The 20,099-nt window shown below is 38.1% G+C and overlaps 1 long non-coding RNA gene and 1 pseudogene across 1 annotated transcript; both read right to left on the bottom strand.

Moving 5' to 3' along the window:
- Positions 1–8,087: 8,087 nt before the first annotated feature.
- On the bottom strand, positions 8,088–11,087 carry LOC125476004. Its single transcript, XR_007257360.1, has 2 exons — positions 9,602–11,087; positions 8,088–9,392 (listed from the first exon to the last, which is right to left on the bottom strand). It is a non-coding gene; the product is annotated as an uncharacterized LOC125476004 (long non-coding RNA).
- Positions 11,088–15,547: 4,460 nt separating this feature from the next.
- On the bottom strand, positions 15,548–19,869 carry LOC103957554 (annotated as a pseudogene).
- Between the last annotated feature and the right edge of the window lie 230 nt (positions 19,870–20,099).

Raw genomic sequence — 20,099 nt, 5'->3', positions numbered from 1 at the left:
CACTTATTCTGGTACTTGAATGCTAGTTTTTAATTATTCGTACTTTTTATTACTACTCTATTAGCTTCCGCACGTGCACATGGCTACGTCGCCTTTGTGTGACGGCCAGCACGCTCCTACCTCGGTCGGGGTGTGTCAGTTTGGTATCAGAGCCTAGGTTTGGCAGTCCTGTGTCCTTGTGAGAATTCTAATAATTTTGGTGTCTTCTGTCAGAACTATGCCGCCTCGTCGGGAACCCCGTCGCTCTTCTGAGCCTACGTTCCCCGATATTACTCAATTGGGGGAAGCTTTTGCTACAGCCCTTCAGGCAGTGATGCGCCCTCCCCAGAGGACTCCTCTGGAAACTATGTACAATCTGAAGTTGGATAAGTTTAAAGGCAGTGAGGGACCCGAGAACGCAGAGCGCTGGCTAGAACATATAGAGAAGACTTTTCGGGTGCTACATAATCAGGGGAACTTGCCTATGGAGAGATGGGTTGAGACGACCGCTTGGTTTCTTGATACGGAATCGGCAGCTTGGTGGGAGCAGGAGCTTCGTAGGTTAACTCCGGATCAGAGGGTCGAGTGGAATGTTTTTACGAGGTTGTTTAGGAGAAGGTATGTGCCCCCTGAGTATATTGACCGTAAGAAACAGGAGTTTTCCGAACTGAAACAGCGGAAGATGTCAGCGAATGAGTACTACCGTAAGTTTACGGACTTGTCCCGTTACCACCCTGATGTCGCTGGTAATCCGGCGGAGATGCTCCGTCTTTTCCGTTTGGGCACTAGGAAGAAGTGGCGTTCTATGGCGTCTGCAATCCACAGCGAGACTTATCGGGACTTCTATGAGATACTACTGAGGATCGAGGATTCGGAGAATATGTCGAGCGATACTGATGAAGAAAAGGACGGCAACCAGAAGAAAGATGACAAAGGTAAAGGTCAAGCATCGCTTGGGCCCCGTCAGACTCAGAACTTCAAGAGAGGTGGAGCTAGTTCTAGTTCTTCGAGTGGTGGCTTCAGTGCCACTGGGCAGGGTCGTGGAGGTAGATTTTCTGGTGGCGCTAGAGGCCAGAGGCAGGGCGATGGTGGGCGAGGCAGAGCCCCAGTTTGTCGTAGGTGTAACAACCGTCATTTTGGTGAGTGTAGACGTGGTAGCAATGGTTGCTTCACATGTGGACAGGTGGGACATAGAGCGGCACATTGTCCCCAGGGCCAGCAGCAGCAGAAGCCACAGCAGACCTTTATGCCACCACCTGCACCACTCCAACAGATCCAGGGTCCTAGTGGTTACGGACAAGCAGGTCGAGGTGGTGCCTACCACTACCAGGGTGATGCTGTACCCTATGCCTCGGGACAGTATCAGTATCCTCAGGACCCCTACTCCCAGGGTAGTTACCCTCAGTATTCGGGCGGCTATATGCCGTATCCTCCAGCTTCAGCCGGCGGTTCTCAATGGTATCAAGGAGGACAGTTTCAGACAGGAGAGATTGCTACCAGTAGTGCAGGGTCTTCGAGACAGACCGGTCAGCCCAGTCAGGGGCGTGGTACGCAGAGTCGTGGTGCTCAGGCGAGCAGAGGTCGTGGCGGACGGCATCAGGGCCAGGGGCGTATACACAACATTTCTTTGCAGGATGCTCAGAACAACCCGGATCTGATTATGGGTACGTTAAATATTCTTGGTTATTTTGCTAGAGTCTTAATTGATTGTGGAGCTACACATTCTGTGATTTCTCATACATTTGCTCAAGTGACGCAACCTCGCCCCACACCCCTAGGGTATGATTTAGAGTTCGCTATGCCTAGAGGGGAGAGATGTATTGTGGATCGCGTGTACCCAGGTTGTCCAGTGATAGTGGAGGGCGTGGTTATGCCCGCTGATCTTATCCCGTTAGATATTGTGGATTTTGATGTGATTTTGGGCGCGGATTGGTTGCACCCCAATCGTGCCAATATTGATTGTTACGGGAAGGTAGTTACATTTCGTCGTCCTGGACTACCCGTGGTTACCTTTGTTGGTGAGCAGAGTGGGGTGAGACATGGTGTTATTTCGGCGCTACGGGCGAAAAAGTTGTTGACTAAGGGTTGTCAGGGGTATTTAGCCCATGTGGTGTTGGATGAGGTTCCTCCTTGTGGTGTTGAGGACGTGAGGGTCGTCCGACACTTTCCAGATGTTTTTCCCGAGGAATTGCCTGGGTTACCACCAGATCGAGATTTAGAGTTCACTATCGAGTTGCTTCCAGGTACTAATCCTATTTCGTTGACTCCTTACCGTATGGCACCTGCTGAATTAAGGGAATTGAAAGTGCAACTGCAAGAATTAGTGGATAAGGGTTTTATTCAGCCTAGTACTTCACCTTGGGGCGCTCCAGTGTTATTCGTAAGGAAGAAGGATGGAACTTTGAGACTGTGCATCGACTACAGGCAACTCAATCGGGTGACGATTAAAAACCGTTATCCCTTGCCTCGTATCGATGATTTGTTTGATCAACTGAGAGGTGCTTGCGTGTTCTCTAAGATAGACTTGAGGTCTGGTTACTATCAGCTGAAGATCAGTAGGGATGATGTCCCTAAGACGGCGTTCAGGACTCGTTACGGTCATTACGAGTTTCTGGTTATGCCATTTGGGTTGACGAATGCACCAGCCGCTTTCATGGATTTGATGAACCGAGTATTCCAGCCTTACTTGGATAGATTTGTCATTGTCTTTATTGACGATATTCTGGTGTATTCTAAGTCGAAAGCGGAGCATGTTCGACATCTTACTTTGGTGTTAAAGAGGTTGAGGGAACACCAACTATATGCTAAGTTTAGCAAGTGCCAGTTCTGGTTAGACCAAGTTGCGTTCTTGGGGCACGTCATTTCTGCTCAGGGTATTTTGGTTGACCCTCAGAAAGTTGCAGCGGTAGAGAATTGGGAGCAACCGCGAACCGTCACCGAGGTGAAAAGTTTCCTTGGATTGGCAGGGTATTATCGGAGATTCGTTAAGGATTTTTCGGTGATTGCCTTACCACTGACGAGGTTAACAAGGAAGGATGTTAAATTTGAGTGGGATGATAGGTGTGAACAGAGTTTCCAACAGTTGAAGCATTGTCTCACTCATGCACCTGTTTTGGCACTCCCAGACGATAGCGGTGATTTCGAGGTTTATAGCGATGCTTCCTTGAATGGTTTGGGCTGTGTATTGATGCAGCAGGGTAGGGTGATTGCTTATGCTTCGCGGCAGTTGAAACCTCATGAGATGAATTACCCTACACATGATTTGGAGTTGGCTGCTATCATTTTTGCGTTGAAGTTGTGGAGACACTATCTTTACGGAGAAAAGTGCAGGATCTTTACAGATCACAAGAGTCTCCAGTATCTCTTTACTCAGAAGGAACTTAATCTTCGTCAGCGGAGGTGGTTGGAGTTGCTCAGCGATTACGATTGCACGATTGATTATCATCCTGGTCGTGCGAACGTAGTGGCTGACGCGCTTAGTAGGAAGTCACAGGGCCGCATTAATGCGTTGTACGCTAGTCGTGTTTCTCTTTTGGCTGACTTGCGTGCCACGGGAGTGAGGTTAGAAGCTGAAGATCGAGAAGTGGCGTTACTTGCTAATTTCCAAGTTAGGCCAATTCTTATTGATCGGGTACTTGAAGCTCAGGTAGCTGATCAAGAGACTCAAGCACTAATTCAAGCTCGTGAGCAAGGAAGGAGGCGAGACCTCAGAGTTCGAGATTCGGATGGCATGTTGATGCTAGATGGTAGAATGTTCGTGCCTAAGAGCGTGGAGTTGAAGAAAGAAATTCTCGATGAAGCACATATCTCGGCTTACGTCATGCATCCAGGAGCTACGAAAATGTATCATACCATTCGACCATTTTATTATTGGCCAGGTATGAAGAGGGAGATAGCCGAGTATGTGAGCAGTTGTGCTGTTTGTCAGCAAGTTAAAGCAGAAAGGAAGAAGCCGTTTGGGTTGTTGCAGCCGCTTCCAGTTCCCGAGTGGAAGTGGGAAAATATCACCATGGATTTTGTGTACAAGTTGCCGCGTACACATAATGGCTTTGACGGCATTTGGGTGATCGTTGATCGACTCACTAAGTCGGCCCATTTTATTCCAGTGAGAGAGAAGTATTCTTTGAGCCGTTTAGCGGAGTTGTTCATCTCGAAGGTTGTGAAGTACCACGGTGTTCCGGTGAGTATTGTCTCGGATCGTGATCCACGGTTCACATCGAAGTTTTGGGTAGCTTTCCAGGAAGCCTTGGGCACGAGATTACTTTATAGTACGGCGTATCATCCACAGACCGACGGGCAGTCAGAGAGAACTATACAGACCTTAGAGGATATGCTGCGAGCTTCGGTGTTGCAGTTTGGTGACGCTTGGCACCAGCGGTTAGATTTGATGGAGTTTGCTTACAATAATAGTTTTCATTCAAGTATTGGCATGGCACCATTTGAGGCTTTGTATGGTAGAGCTTGTCGCACACCGTTGTGTTGGTCAGAAGTCGGAGAAAGGGTCTTAGTAGGTCCGGAGATCGTTGAGGAGACTACCCAGAACGTCCAGGTAATCAAGACTAATTTGAAAGCGGCACAAGACAGACAAAAGAGTTTAGCGGATCGGCATGCTACAGACAGGGTGTACGAAGTCGGAGATTGGGTATTTTTGAAGCTTTCGCCGTGGAGAGGTGTAGTGAGATTTGGTAAGAAAGGCAAATTAAGTCCACGGTACATCGGACCATACATGGTCGTGGAGCGAGTTGGTGAGGTAGCTTACAGGTTGGAGTTACCTCCGGAGCTAGCCAGAGTGCATAACGTTTTCCACGTGTCTATGCTCCGACATTATGTTGCTGATCCATCCCATGTGATACCTCCTCAACCGTTAGAAATTAATCCAGACTTGACGTATGACGAGGAACCGGTGACGATCATCGATTGGAAAGAGAAGGTTCTGCGGAACAAGACGGTGAAATTAGTGAAGGTTTTGTGGAGGAACCATTCCGTTGAGGAAGCGACGTGGGAGACAGAAGATCGGATGAGGGATTTGTATCCTAGATTATTCTTTGGTTACTAGGAGTCGTTTTCGGTTGTTTTGAATTTCGGGACGAAATTCTAATAAGGTGGGTAGGTTGTGACATCCCGTCCCGAAACTATCGAACCGTACGTGTGAAATGACCATTTTACCCCTAGTTTGTTCTATTAGGTTTTTGGTGTTTAGTGTGGTGTGGACAGGTGTGGGGGTCACACACACACACATTCACACTTGCTATCTCTCTCTCCCTCTGACTTTCCTCTCTCTCTCTCCCCCGAGCTCCATTTCTCCTCCTTCCCTTTGAAAACGTACGGACAAACCCACAACCCACACAATCCTAACAGATCGTGGAAACCAGCTACACCATTCAACTCGTAAGGTCGAGGCGAGCTCAACCATACCATTTTCAGGTGAGGAATACTTCGTTTTCACGTCGATTCAACAATGGCCGAATTGAGTACTGTTCATGCAAGTTTTATACATTGAGTTTTTGGACTTTTGAAGCTTGTAGAGGTGTTGGTGAGGTTCCCAGGAGCGTCGGAGTAGCTCGTTGGACGAATTTGGACGTCGGGAAGGCCTGGTTCGAGGTTAGCCGAGCTTGGAGTTTTTGGACAGGTATAATCTCTAGGTTTTAGCCCTTAAAACTTGTTGGGACATGTTCTACTAGTCTAGAGCTTTCTTTTGGTGCAAAAATCTTGAAAAACGGTTGAAAAACGAGCGAGAAAACCTAAGTTGCAGGTTTTCCGGCGACGGCGCCGGCGAGGGGGGTTGGCCGGAGAAGACAGAGGAATATTCCGTTAGGGTTAACGGAATATTCCTAACAGAAGCTAACGGCGTCAGTCAGGGTTAACGGAATATTCCAGGGAATATTCCTGACGGCGTCACCTGACGCCGTCAGTGTGCAGGTCACGTGGCTGCGCGTGGGGGCGCGTGGACCCGTGCCTGTGCTGGCGCGTGGGGGCGCGTGCGTGGTCCAAAAATTATTTTAAAAATATGGTTGTGATCGTGAGGTTGTGTAGGTCACGTTGGTATATTCATTTGTCCATTTTGAGCAATGTATGAGAAGTTATTTTGAACGGACGGTTATGTGCTCTAAAGTTAACGTTTTTATAGTTAATTCGCATATAGGTGACACGTATCCCGAGGACGAGCGTGCACATTCGAGGCAGGGGGGCTACGACCCTTCTACATACCAGTGAGTGGGCTTTTGTTTTCCGTATATACCTATATACATTTATATTCCCAGAAATTGATTTAAAAAGGGTTAATTGCCTTATGCCATGTACTTTATTATTTATCGTTTATGCATCGTTGCATGCATCATTTGTGGCATACATATACATATGCATACGTCATATATATTTATGTGGGGGTGCTGCGGAGGCATAGGTGAGTGCCAGGTAAGCGTTAATTAACGATTGCATTAAATAGTGGTTAGAGATGATTAGAGAGCTCATAACCTGCACCCCCGGTGTTAGTGCTCCCGCCCAGAGTAGGGCACAATCCTTCACGTGTTGTTCACCTCCCGCACCATACGCTCAGCTTGGATCCAAGTTAGGTGCATAGGCCTGTCGTACAGACCACAGTAGGTGGTTCCGACTCGTAGGTGACCCGCGATTATTCGCACAGCCTTCACGTGATCGTAGCACTAGAGCGTATATACATGTTACACCCAGGCCTGTCGTACAGACCCTTTAGGTGGTTCCGACTCGTGGGCAGGTTTAGTTATTGAGATTGACATTTGAGCTCTATATACAGCCGTACAGGTCGCGTTAGGTGACTCCGGTTGTCAGAAGATTGTGTGATTGATACGACTCACACCTGAGCACTTGCATATCATTAGGAGATTTTGTCATAGCACATATTGAGCATGATTGGCATACCCTTGAACACGTTTGAGCATATCTATACATACGTACATATGTTATTTTCTGGGACGTATACAGGTTTTACGGCGAGGGGTTAGTTGTGTTTTGCTAAATGGTTTTCAAAGAGTTTTGTTTTTGCCCACTCACGCTTTTGTTTTGCGCCCCTCCAGGTTCTAGTTGCTTAGCCGTTGCGGTGGTTTCCCTTGCGAGCTTTTCGGCGTTCTGACAGACACTCCACATTGTAGGTTCGCCTTCGGGCGTACTACGGTTGTTATTTTATTTGGACTGCTATAGACCTGCTCTGAATTTGTATCGCACTAACTAGCACTTATTCTGGTACTTGAATGCTAGTTTTTAATTATTCGTACTTTTTATTACTACTCTATTAGCTTCCGCACGTGCACATGGCTACGTCGCCTTTGTGTGACGGCCAGCACGCTCCTACCTCGGTCGGGGTGTGTCATTAACACTATGGATACATTCTTTTGCCATTTATTATTTCTTATTTTTACATAGTTTTTATCCATTTATTCAATCAAAATGTTTGAATTTTTTTATTGGAACCGTTTCCAATAGTATTATAATGAGGGATTTTAAATTTATAGGATTATAAATCTCATAAAATATCAAACAATTAATTTCAAAACTATAAAATATAAATATTAATAGTAATATAATGAGGTGTACAAAATCAAGGGACTTTGATCAAACTTTGAATATTATTAAGATTTTAATTAAAAAATGTTAAGGATTAGGGACCACATTCAAAGTATCCCAAAAAATAATAGTGGAGGGTTAGGAATTTTGGATGACAAAGTTTACAAATAATCGGACAAGTAGATGTATTTTTTTGGTTGTTGTTGTTCTTAACAATGTCCACATGTCAAAAAAATGAAGACCGAAACCGCATTAAAAGTGCTCTGGCCTTGGGTCTAGCAACCTTAGTAATATTCTTAAAAAAAACTTGCCGCAAGAGGAAGGATATGTATAAAATAAAAGACAAGTAGCCTCGAAGCCTCGAAGGAGGACTATTAATTTCTAGCGTATACTAGCAAAAGTGCCCGCGCGATGCTGCGGGTTTTAAAACTGTATAAAATACATAGAAAGTTATAATATGTATATACACTATTTACATATACATGGGACTCTATTTAGAACCGTAAAAAAAGGTTTCAACTTCCACATAACAAAAATAGTTTGCATAAATCTTACTAAGAATTCTAATATATATGAAGGGGTCATGTAGATGACATTTTATTAAGCATAAACTGAGCAACACAAACCGTACAATTGATATTCACATCAATCAGCTATACCAGAATCACTAATCAAGCAAGAGTCGATGTAAAAAGTTTTGCTTACGTGCACAGTTTTCATCTGTTGGAAGGGTGCAAGTGCTTTTCAGCAAGACATAAAAATTTATCTAGTGAAGAGGCATAATGTAATGGTTATGAGTGGCAAGAAGAATTTCAGCATAACTAAATGTGGTCAAAGTTCAAAGAACTTTGAAAATGAGATCGCGATTGCAATAACATATAAATAGAGAATTGTAAAGAAGCAGATACCAGTTTTTTACATTAGATTTTGAATGTTGATCCAAAGTTCATAGTGAAACGGGTGATGAACAACTCTATTGTTCCCCGTATTTTAACCAAACAAAAACTGTTTTGTCATTAAATAAAAACCAGAAATTTGTGTTTTCAAAGCTACAACATCACTGAAAACAACATGGGACAAAAATTGAAAAAAACGAATTGAAAATTAATGTAAGCAAAAAAAAAAGAAATAGAAACTTAAAATAAACATTATGAACTGGTGATGTAGTACTTTGTGAAAATAGATAAATACAAAAATTATAGATCTTGGTTTATACATTTGTTGCATAAATTTGAACTAACAAATGAACTTCTAAGTTATCAGAAGCGTTTAAATTGGAAATAATAGATTCATAGCAGTTTGTCCAATTATATTCAATACCACTAAAGCATACTATGAGACCATGTTACAGGGAACAAAGAAAAAATTATATAAACAATTGAAACAATATAATTGTAAATGTAAGTTATGTGATCTATGGTTAAAAAGTATGTAAACCACCTGGATATCAAGAAATTAAAAGTAAGTTAAAATTATAGAACAATTTGGCCAAAATGATAAAGTAGAATTAAAATTAGTAAAAATTTATGGCCACAATTAAAGCTAACTTTATTAATTGCAATGTAAATATTATTCAATCACTCACAACACACCATTTCCCTTTTTCACAAAAAGCAGAGACCCATTTTTCATTATTTATTGAGAAAAACTATTTGCAAATGGCCAAAACTTAAATATCCAAACAAAAACCACAAAAAACTCATATGCAAACAAAAAATAGTCCCTCCGAAAAAAAAACTAAAAACTAAAAAAAAAAATCCATTCCATCCAACAAAAGATTAAGGGAAAAGGAAAAAAATTATATACCTTGATGATAAGGAGCTTGCAAAGCCGCAGAGAAAAATTGGAAATTCGAGCAACAACTCTTGCTGCACCTAAAAATCAAAGCAGATCAGAAAAGTACACCCAAAGCTCGAAAAAATTTAAATCACACACAATTAAAAAAAATAGAAACTCATTAATAAACGTTTGATCGTATCCTTAACTTTTTCTAAAATCAAAAATCAAAATACATCAGACGACCACACATAAACGACGGAAAAAAAATTGAAATCCCATGTGGCAAGAAAACCAAATAACTCACAAAATCAGCCAAAAGATACAAAACAGGGAAAAAAGCTAAATCTGGGTGAGAGAGAGAGAGAGAGAGAGAGAGAGGAAGAGAGAGCAGACAATAGGCGTTTTAGTTTTCTGAGAAAGAAAACTCTAGAGAAACAGAGGAAGAGCACTCACCTGTTCACTTCCCTTCTAGGATGGCTGACACGCGGACAGAAGAGGCAAATTAGTAAATTTACTGTGCTGTGTAGGAAAAAGGCTGAAAACAGGTAACAATTGAAGGGCAAATCCGTTAAATCACTGTTAATGAACAGTAACTTCAACTGAGTTTTAGTATATATAACTAGCAAAAGTGCCCGCGCGATGCTGCGGGTTTTAAAACTGTATAAAATACATAGAAAGTTATAATATGTATATACACTATTTACATATACATGGGACTCTATTTAGAACCGTAAAAAAAGGTTTCAACTTCCACATAACAAAAATAGTTGGCACAAATCTTACTAAGAATTCTAATATATATGAAGGGGTCATGTAGATGACATTTTATTAAGCATAAACTGAGCAACACAAACTGTACAATTGATATTCACATCAATCAGCTATACCAGGATCACTAATCAAGCAAGAGTCGATGTAAAAAGTTTTGCTTACGTGCACAGTTTTTATCTGTTGGAAGGGTGCAAGTGCTTTTCAGCAAGACATAAAAATTTATCTAGTGAAGAGGCATAATGTAATGGTTATGAGTGGCAAGAAGAATTTCAGCATAACTAAATGTGGTCAAAGTTCAAAGAACTTTAAAAATGAGATCGCGATTGCAATAACATATAAATAGAGAATTGTAAAGAAGCAGATACCAGTTTTTTACATTAGATTTTGAATGTTGATCCAAAGTTCATAATGAAACGGATGATGAACAACTCTATTGTTCCTCGTATTTTAACCAAACAAAAACTGTTTTGTCATTAAATAAAAACCAGAAATTTGTGTTTTCAAAGCTACAACATCACTGAAAACAACATGGGACAAAAATTGAAAAAAACGAATCGAAAATTAATGTAAGCAAAAAAAAAAGAAATAGAAACTTAAAATAAACATTCTGAACTGGTGATGTAGTACTTTGTGAAAATAGATAAATACAAAAATTATAGATCTTGGTTTATACATTTGTTGCATAAATTTGAACTAACAAATGAACTTCTAAGTTATCAGAAGCGTTTAAATTGGAAATAATAGATTCATAGCAGTTTGTCCAATTATATTCAATACCACTAAAGCATACTATGGGACCATGTTACAGGGAACAAAGAAAGAGGAAAGTGAAAAATGAAAGATGCTGGAAGCATCTTCCCACACAAAACGCACGCACGGGAACAAAAATGAGAGAGGGGCAAAGTGGCCAATTCATCATACAAACCCACTAAAGCCTAAAACACATGAAGAGAATAAGGGGTAAAACCACGTAATTTCACTGTGCCGAACACAAAAAACAACGGGCCATGGTGATCAAAAGAGGGCATTTCGGTCAAATCATTGTTAATGAACAGTGATCAGCAACTGAGTTTTAGTATATAATTTGTGTATCCACATAAGGTTATGTGTTCAAATATTTTTTTTTTCCAGTAGCACTTGTATATAGTTTTTATTTTTTTTGTTTGTGTTGTTCTTTTGTTCTCATCAATTTGACTGTCTATGTAATTATTGTGAGTATAAATGTACTTGTCAATCAGATTAGTTGATTTTCGAGTAACTTATTATTTAAGTGATTTGATATTTTAGTGATCTTGCAGCTAATATGGGACTGGAATTCTCTTCCCTCATCTTTTCATCCCCTTTCATCCTCTTTCTCTCAAATTCTTTATTTTGTCTTTCTCTTTTTATAAAAAATTAATATAAGATGTTGACGTGGTTTAACCGTGACCATTCAAATAGGAGATGAGGGAAGAGGAAAGAAAAAAAGAGGAGAAAGAATCCTACTACGCCAATATGACTAGAATAATAGTTTATGCATGTCATAGTTGCGTTGTATAATAATTGTATTGTCGCAAGGCATTGTTTTAGATGCCATGGTTGCATTGTTGATTAAGCATAATTATTCTAAAACTCCAAACAAACCCTACATGACACATCCCATAGTTGCTATACTAATTTGTAATTAGATTGAAAGGAACTAAATTCATGAGGAGGAATTAAAATGAGATGGAATTAGAATCAGATTCTTGTTGAAATTATTTATTGTCTGAAATCAGCGTAGGAATGACATTAATCTATATAAATTGTTTACTAATCCACTTGAATCGGAATAAAAACTAATGTGACCAACTCTATTTTATATGCTAATTATTTTTAATAAAAGAGTAGCATTACTCGTAAACATACCTTTGGTCTCGTCTACTTTTTGGTGATTAAGAAGGGTAATGTTAGGGAGACCATATTTTTAAACTATAATAATTACTATCTCATGTGTTAGTGATGTATACAACTAACATTCAATTAAATAGATTCATTAGTTGACGTGAAATATACATATCATGTGGTACATTAAATGATCACTAACGTAATTTAAAAATGTAGCATTTCTAACATATTTTTTTTAAAGAAAATTGAGAGAGAATGTAGTCATTAATTTATTCATTTGTCTAAAGAAAGTAACTAGTATCAAATACGACACATTGTTTTTAGACCAATTATGTCAGCCAATATAATAAAACTTGTTAACAAGACGAAGGCAGAAGCTAAAAACAACCAGTCTTAATAGGCAGCTGACCAATCTTAATCAGTTTCCAAGCATTTATAATAAGAAAAATTAATGAAAATGACTTGAAAATTTTGAATTTTAACGATAAAGACAAAATAAAGGGTAAAGTGAATAGTACCATGATTGACTTTTTAGTGTAAAAATATGATTTTTCGTTAAAATAAACAGTACTATAAGCTTTTTGTTAAAATTCTCTTTTATAATAATGCATGTATAAAGAAAGAAAATATCCAGCAATTGCTTATTGGACGTCAATCTCTATCTTAGCATTGGATTAATTAATTGTTCGCGTAAAAAAAATGAAGATTCGTTTGAGCTTAAAAGCATCTTCCCTTGTCTAATGCTTCTGGATTAGTGGTTCGAGGCTTTGGAATATGATCTAGAAATAAGCCAACTGGCTAACAACGGTGGGTTTGTTTCATATAAAATTACAAAGAAGATGAAGCTCTTTTGTAATCTTCAGCAAGTCAACACAGGGACATTTTGAAGGAAGGGGATCCTCTCCAGATCCTTTCCTCTTAATCCACCAAGTTTGAGGATCCAGACCGTTGAAATTTGATCCAACGGCTACAAACATGGGCCCACTTTAAAAGTTATAATAACTTTAGCCGTTTGATCAAATTTCAACAGCCCAGATTCCCAGACTTGGTGGATTAGGAGGAATGGATCCGGAGATGATCTCTTTCCCATTTTAAAAAGGAGTAGTGACACACTTTCTACCATCTCTCTAATAAAGATAAGGTCCACCAACACATGTGAGTTTCATTTCTATTAGAAATATGATATAAATAAGGGAAATGTTATTGGCACTCCAACAATCTCATTCTACACTCCTCATAAATGTATTTTTCTTTCTAAATATAGAAAGTTTGGAGTGTATAATGAAAATTTTGGAATGCCAATAATAATTCTCATAAATAATAGTACAAAGAGTAATGTCAGGAAGACCTATTTTTAAACTAAATGATGTGATGGTTGATCAATGACAGAGCCAATATTTTGACTTAGAAGGGGCCTCTTACAAATGTTAGAAAAAAAAAATTAAACGGATAGTATTTGCAAAACTATTAACCAAAACATCATAATATATAAATGAAGTAACCAAAATTCAAAATAACATAGATCGATAATATTACATATTCCCAATAGAGAATTTTTATTTGCATTCTAAAAATCTCATTCGATACTCCTAACTTTCTATAATTATAAAGAAAAATACACTGGTAAGAGAGTGTATAATGAGATTTTTAAAGTACTAATAATATTTTCCTTCCCAATAATCATAACAATTGTCAAGTTTTCATATTTAAAACCATTGCATGATAGCCTCGTCCTCTGTACTATTGCAAGAGGGATTGAGAGTAAAATGCATATTTTGGGTTGTAGGCTAACTAACTAAACTTCAATTTCTTTTTCTTTGTTGGAATAATGGACTTAAATCTTCTAATCTACAAAACAAATACTATTTGTTGAATTAATTTACATATAGAGATTACAATCTATATCACGTTGACAAATTACAAAGAATTAAAGATGAGAATCTGTGGAGATATGGAGTTCATGCTCCACTGTAATTGCTGCTCCAGTGAGACAGTGTGAGAATAAAAAAAAAAAAACCGAGAGTTATATGATGAGGGTGCAGTGAAATCCTTTTGTTTCAAATGAAATATTTATTTTATTATTGGGAAGCGCAATGGAGATAATCGATTGCGTAAAGGTCCATATCAATTAAATATTTTAATATTGAGAAGGGAGCCAATTGAGTAAAAGTCTATATCAACTAATAACAATATTAAAAAGGGGGCAATCTGATATGGAAGTGCATTTGAAATGGTAAAAGCCACTGTGCTACAAGTAGGAAACAGGTCTGAATTACAGAAGTTGGACTGGGAAGAGGGCAGGACATGCACTAATTTATTTATTTTTACAAAGGCAGGGTAGGCCTAGGATTATTGTGGTCTTTAGGTTCTTCGTATTTATGATTAATAATTGTATTATTATTTACGTAATAATTAGCATACTTATTTTCAATTGGTTGTATATAATTTGATTTGTAAATTTGATATAAAAATTTGATTTCTTTAATATTATCTTAGTATAAATAAATAGTAAGAATAACATTTTTATTTGGAAAGTAGACAAGTTAGAACTTTCAGCTTCTACGGGAAGCACATCCATATTTTCAATAAAGAAACTTTTCCAAATAACACTTGAAGTGCTTCATATTATCTTAAAAGCACTTCTAAACAAATTTATCTTATTTTTTTAGCCTTCTAAAAATTAAAGCACTTGAGAGAATTCGAGTACCCTCGATTCTTTAAGAGGCCTCCAGTGGATATACGTGGATCTCTTGGAGCCGAAGTGAAATCTGCTATTTACAGTACTGGATTCAACACATATGATATGCCTCGTTTGGTAAAGGATTGGATTATAATGGATAAACCATTATCTTAAAGGTATGCTGCAAGAAGATTTTTTTTTTTTTTTTAAGCTAAGATTTTCATGGCTGGGTTCGGAAGGAAATATGGCGGTAGAGTGGGGGTCCTGCCAGGAGGAAAGGAAAGAAAGGCAGAGAGGGTGGGTTAGTAAGATACGTACTCATTGGTAGAAGAGAGAATTCAAACTGAAAAAAACATCTTTTAGTTCCAATGCAACCTAATTAAGAGAACTTTAATTATGTTCTTTGAAAAATGAGAAGTCACACCAGCCATTTATTCTCATACACTACATCGACCACCAACCTGTGTTGGAAGGGGTAAGGGGGAAGGGTGATCTCCTTTTAATAGTATATAAAAATACTAAAACAATACCGAGTAGCAAAAATGCTCTATAGTTCCTTCTCAATACTGTCTGCATGTGGCCCGGTGATATGCATGGTGGATTTGGAATACGTTTAGTTTGCCTTCTAATTGCATGACCTCCCTATAAGGATTTCCTTTGTTTCTTTCGGGGGAAAAAACTAATTGTGGAGGGTTGGGAATAGATGACAAAGTTTACAAATAATTAGACAAGTGAGGTTTTTATTGTTGTCGTGATTTCAGAATATATAGAAACATCAATTTAATTAGACAAGTATAGGAACATCAATTTAATTTTGTACAAAAGTGATTTCAGAATATATAATTAGACAAGTATAGGAACATCAATTTAATTTTGTACTTCTCCCACTTAATTAGGCGAATGCAATAGTATTATGTAATCGTTCTAGGTCTAATGCCAAAGTTCAGACTCCTTAATACAGATCCTTTAATTACACTCTACCTTTTTCACAGTTAATTACAAATTTACAAGCCATTGCATTGTCCTGAAGCAAACGAATACACACGATGGCAGTCCATCGATTACTATATCACAACTCACAATTAACATTCTATAAACCCCGAAACTGCGACAAAAAAAAAGTGTGAAATCTCAGAACTTGATGATGACATTACGTGGAGGATGAGATTGGCATGAAAGCTCCATGAAATCCGTATGGTACTCTACATGGCAATGTAATTTGGGCAACAGGTTCACTGGAAAATTTCTTTGTGTCGATCATATAAACCTGAAAAAATAATATACAAAGTTATACTAACTGGACAGCACTTCAACACATAAATGTGAATCAATTTAAAGAAAAATAATAAAATTTCTCAAAACAAGACTTGAAATATACTTGAGATATGTTGGTATCTTCATTGTGAACAAAAGTGATAACCCATCCATCATCTTCTTCAAGACCCCTTCGGTTTGGGACAAAAGAAGCTCCACTGCAAAAGCTGTTCTCCTCAAACATATGAGTTTCCACCTTTATTTCCTCTTCTAATTGGCCTTCGCTTATCTAGTAATCCATGCAATAAAAGAATAAATAATAGTAGTCACATATCCATGCATAAAATTGCAGGAGAAAAATTAACTTGAAAAAATGTTCAGGCCTATTTGATTACCAAAGAAACTTCAGCTGGTTCTTCAAAGTGTAGCTTGGCTAGACCACTGTATTTGAGCATTCCTGAAAGACATATAGCCATATATCATAACCATTAATGGTCTGAGAAGTGCAATTTAGAGAGTAGTTAAGTTATTTTTGGGAATGATTAAGCCTAATTACCTGAGGCAGAGCTTGCGACGGAATCAACCACTCGGGTGTAGCCATATCCATTTTTATAGCCGGAAAAAGCACCGTTGATCATGGGAAAATCCATGGATAACCTTTTTCCGGTGAGATATCTCTCATTGACTTCCCCACTTTGGATGTTTAATCTCCATTCAGAAGCATGAGAAAGTAAGTTTCACTCATCTGGTGAGAAATCATTTTCTTGACTTGTACTTGTGGGCTTCAATTTTCTTGGCAACCACCCAAATTGATTCAATGCCATGTCAGGTCCTGGTATAACTGAGTCCGGAGCTTTACAAGCCCACACTACAACCTGCTCTTCCCACAAACAAAATTAGATTCCAAATGCGGTTTGGTTTGCAAGTTAATTGGAAGTCTAAAGCATGGGAAACAAAACTTACTCATTTGCTGACACACTAATACAAGTGGTCTCACATACAATGGAATGAACACCTCTATTAAAAAGCGTCTCAAAAAATGCGTCCTAGTTTTATGCATACAAACAACAATAATTGGAGATAATTCCTCCAAGAACATATTGAAATTTCAAATGAAATTGCCAATTTGCTTAAGTTACCTCATCACCGTCTTCAAAACTATTGATGATGTGAAATGTGCAATTGGGTTCAACTTTAAACCAGCGGACTGAATCTGCATCGCCGTAGCGTGGCATCACACCGATTCTTGCATATCCTTCATGATTGTACTCTACTAATCTGCATATCAAAACCAGCACATCAAGCAATATATATAACATTGCACACATGTTTTTATGGGGATATAATCAGAATGTGTAGAGTAGAACTATGAAGGATGCATCACTTACGGGCCTCCGTTATCGAGTCTGTTTATTTCTAAAGTTAGAGGAAAATCCATGATTAAATTATACCTGCAAGCAAATTATGCACGATTTTCAGTTAATTAAGTTGCAAAAGTTGTCTTAGAGATTAACAAAATATGATCACTAGCTTTAGTACCTTTCTGTGACCCCTAATTCATGGCAAAGGCTGCACCTGTTGAGTTTGAGATCTGCTTTGTAAATTAGTTCCTTTCCATCAGCCGAATAAGGGGAAAATACGTGACATGTCAGAATTTCCGAATGTCTTCTTTGTTATTATTGAAGTCCTGGATTGTTTTTAAATGATATTTATGAAATGGGCAATGCTATATGTAACACTTATTGACTCTCTCTAATACAGATGAGTCTCACATACAGTGATAAGTCTGTCTCTATTAAAAAGTGTTAGCAAAACAATACCTGAAATTATTCCAATTTCCATAAATGGTTTTACTGCATCAACTCCGAGAATGACCAGCTCCTCTGAGCCTGGAGCTCTCCGGAACATTGAAAAGAAAACCAAAGAGAACCAAGTACAAGTGACGAAACTGAGAGATTAATTAGTATATAATTTAAAACAATTGTTAATGATACTCTAAAAATTTTATTTTATATTCTCAACTTTCTATAATTAGAGAAGAAAAATACAGTTATGAGGAGCGTAAAATGAAAATTTTGAAATGCTAATAACATTTCCTTAATTTAAAGTGAAAGTTAAGGGCTGTATATAGCCCTAATTTTACACACACACACACCCCTTAGGGTGGCTGGTAAAAGGTGTGTTCCAAGCTCCAGAGACATCCCAGTTGCCTAAAGTTTCTAATGTAATGATGTCAATCTCTTGAGGTATGTGATTTTCAGCTATGGAGTAGAACTTCCCCGAATGTTCGAAAACATTTGTGTTGCTCAAATACTTGTTCACTTTGCCAAACCTCAACTGTAAGACGCATCACAAATTAATAAGAACAAACTTATAATTATATCAGGTTATATATGTACATTAAGTTGATAGATATGAAAAACCCTTCATAAGTTTTTAACTTTTTTTTTTTTAACCCAAGCGATCGATTTTCATTAAAACTATACGTTACAGAGAAACCTAAAACAACCAAAGCTGCACACAAGGCAAACCAAACCCTCCCCAAAATTCACAGCAGCCTAGACTACTGGAGAGGAGAAGAATCCTCGTACAAATTATCATGGTGAAATCTGGCGGTTCCTCAAACCACAAGCACGGAGTGGATGAAACCCTAATAAGTTAATGAAAGAGACACAGAGATTTTGAAATAAACTACGTTATAGCATGCCTACCAAATTGAGCAGGTAAGCGGCTAAAATAGCCGGCAAATCGCCGCCTATGGCGGGGAGAAAAGACAGCTTGTTTCGCTGTTTTTCGAGCTTGAACGTTTCAGTTTCAACGTGTCGGTTGTTGTAGTGGACAGTCCAGCCTCCATCACTGACGTCGCCGTCCCTACTAAAATATAAAGCATGTAGTATGCCTTCTCCTTCAATCCATAAATGACTTGACTGTCCCAACACAGATCTTGTTGATTTCAATCCTCCAAATAGAGAGTTTGGCCCTACATAATATATAAATTGAAAATTTGTCACAAAACAAATATATAAATTGAAATATAACGTCCTGCAGTACATGCACAAAATAATTCAAACAGTTGAGTGGTCACCAATTAGCTCCAGTGCTGGAGAAGTAGGGGAGCATCTACTAATAAAATTCCTTTCTGATTTCGTAAATCATATTGTTAGCCAATTTACTTCTTCTGGCAAATATTCAATTTTGACCAGTATTGTGTTGAACTGATAATTAACTCAATTAAGTATAAGTCAAAATAAAGAAAATGTTTAAGAAAAAAAAAATACTCATATTTGACAACTTAGTTGGATTAGTATAATATATAATACTAATCTTAACATAATTAGTTTGCCAAGTTCACACCTATCTCAACTTTGTTAGAGAAGATCATGAGTTCAACGATCTAAAAAATAAAAACTTAATTCTGCCGATCGAAGTTAGCTTTCTATGCATGTATAACCTTCCCTACATCATGTACACATAATTAAATGCATAGAACCAGAAAAAAAAATATAAGGAAGAGCGTTAAATATGATGTGATGTACGGCAGAATTTCGATATAGGTTACCGTTAATGTTTTCCTTGAGAAATCCGCACAAAAAACATAGTAAAATGTTCTATCAATTACAATAAAATATTGTATTGATCTGACATCTTAATTAACGAATAATATATAAATAGTACTGACCATTTCTTATGTAGATACCCTCTGGAAAATCATCTGGGATTTTCCCTCTGATGCCGCTGGTGACAGCAACTTCTCCTCCCAACTCATCGACCGGCCCGAATTTGCTCTACATTAATCAACACAGTAAGTTTCAAAGTAATTAATTTAAAATTTTGTACAACATTAATTTGTGAGAAACTAGCTACTGTAGTGCCTGGAAGTGATAGTAAGCTACCTGAGATGGAAGAAACTCTTGATCGATGAATTCGAACATTGAATCTACCAAGAAATCCAACACTTTGCCAGAAGTGTTCTTGAAAGTTTTTGTGACATCTATTTGCATGGGAATTATGATGAGTCTATATTATACCATATATTTTACCCTAATCTAATTTATTGGTTATCTTGGTATAATTTTGATACTTAGTTACGTATTTTCAATGTAGGACATTCGACTTCCTCTGAAGCAAAATTTGATCAAATGGATGAATTTTAGAGTGATTCCAATTGGAGGATGTTCGTGTGCCTTTCAAGATGATTGTATCAAAATTCCAGATTTTTCTACCAAGTCGT

This window comes from the organism of the source record quoted next, unplaced genomic scaffold (assembly GCF_019419815.1).
Source record: "Pyrus x bretschneideri cultivar Hongxiangsu unplaced genomic scaffold, Pyrus_bretschneideri_v1 Contig1, whole genome shotgun sequence".
Taxonomy (NCBI): Eukaryota; Viridiplantae; Streptophyta; class Magnoliopsida; order Rosales; family Rosaceae; genus Pyrus; species Pyrus x bretschneideri.
Note: the sequence above shows the minus strand (reverse complement) of the source record. Positions and strands in the feature narration are given on the sequence as shown.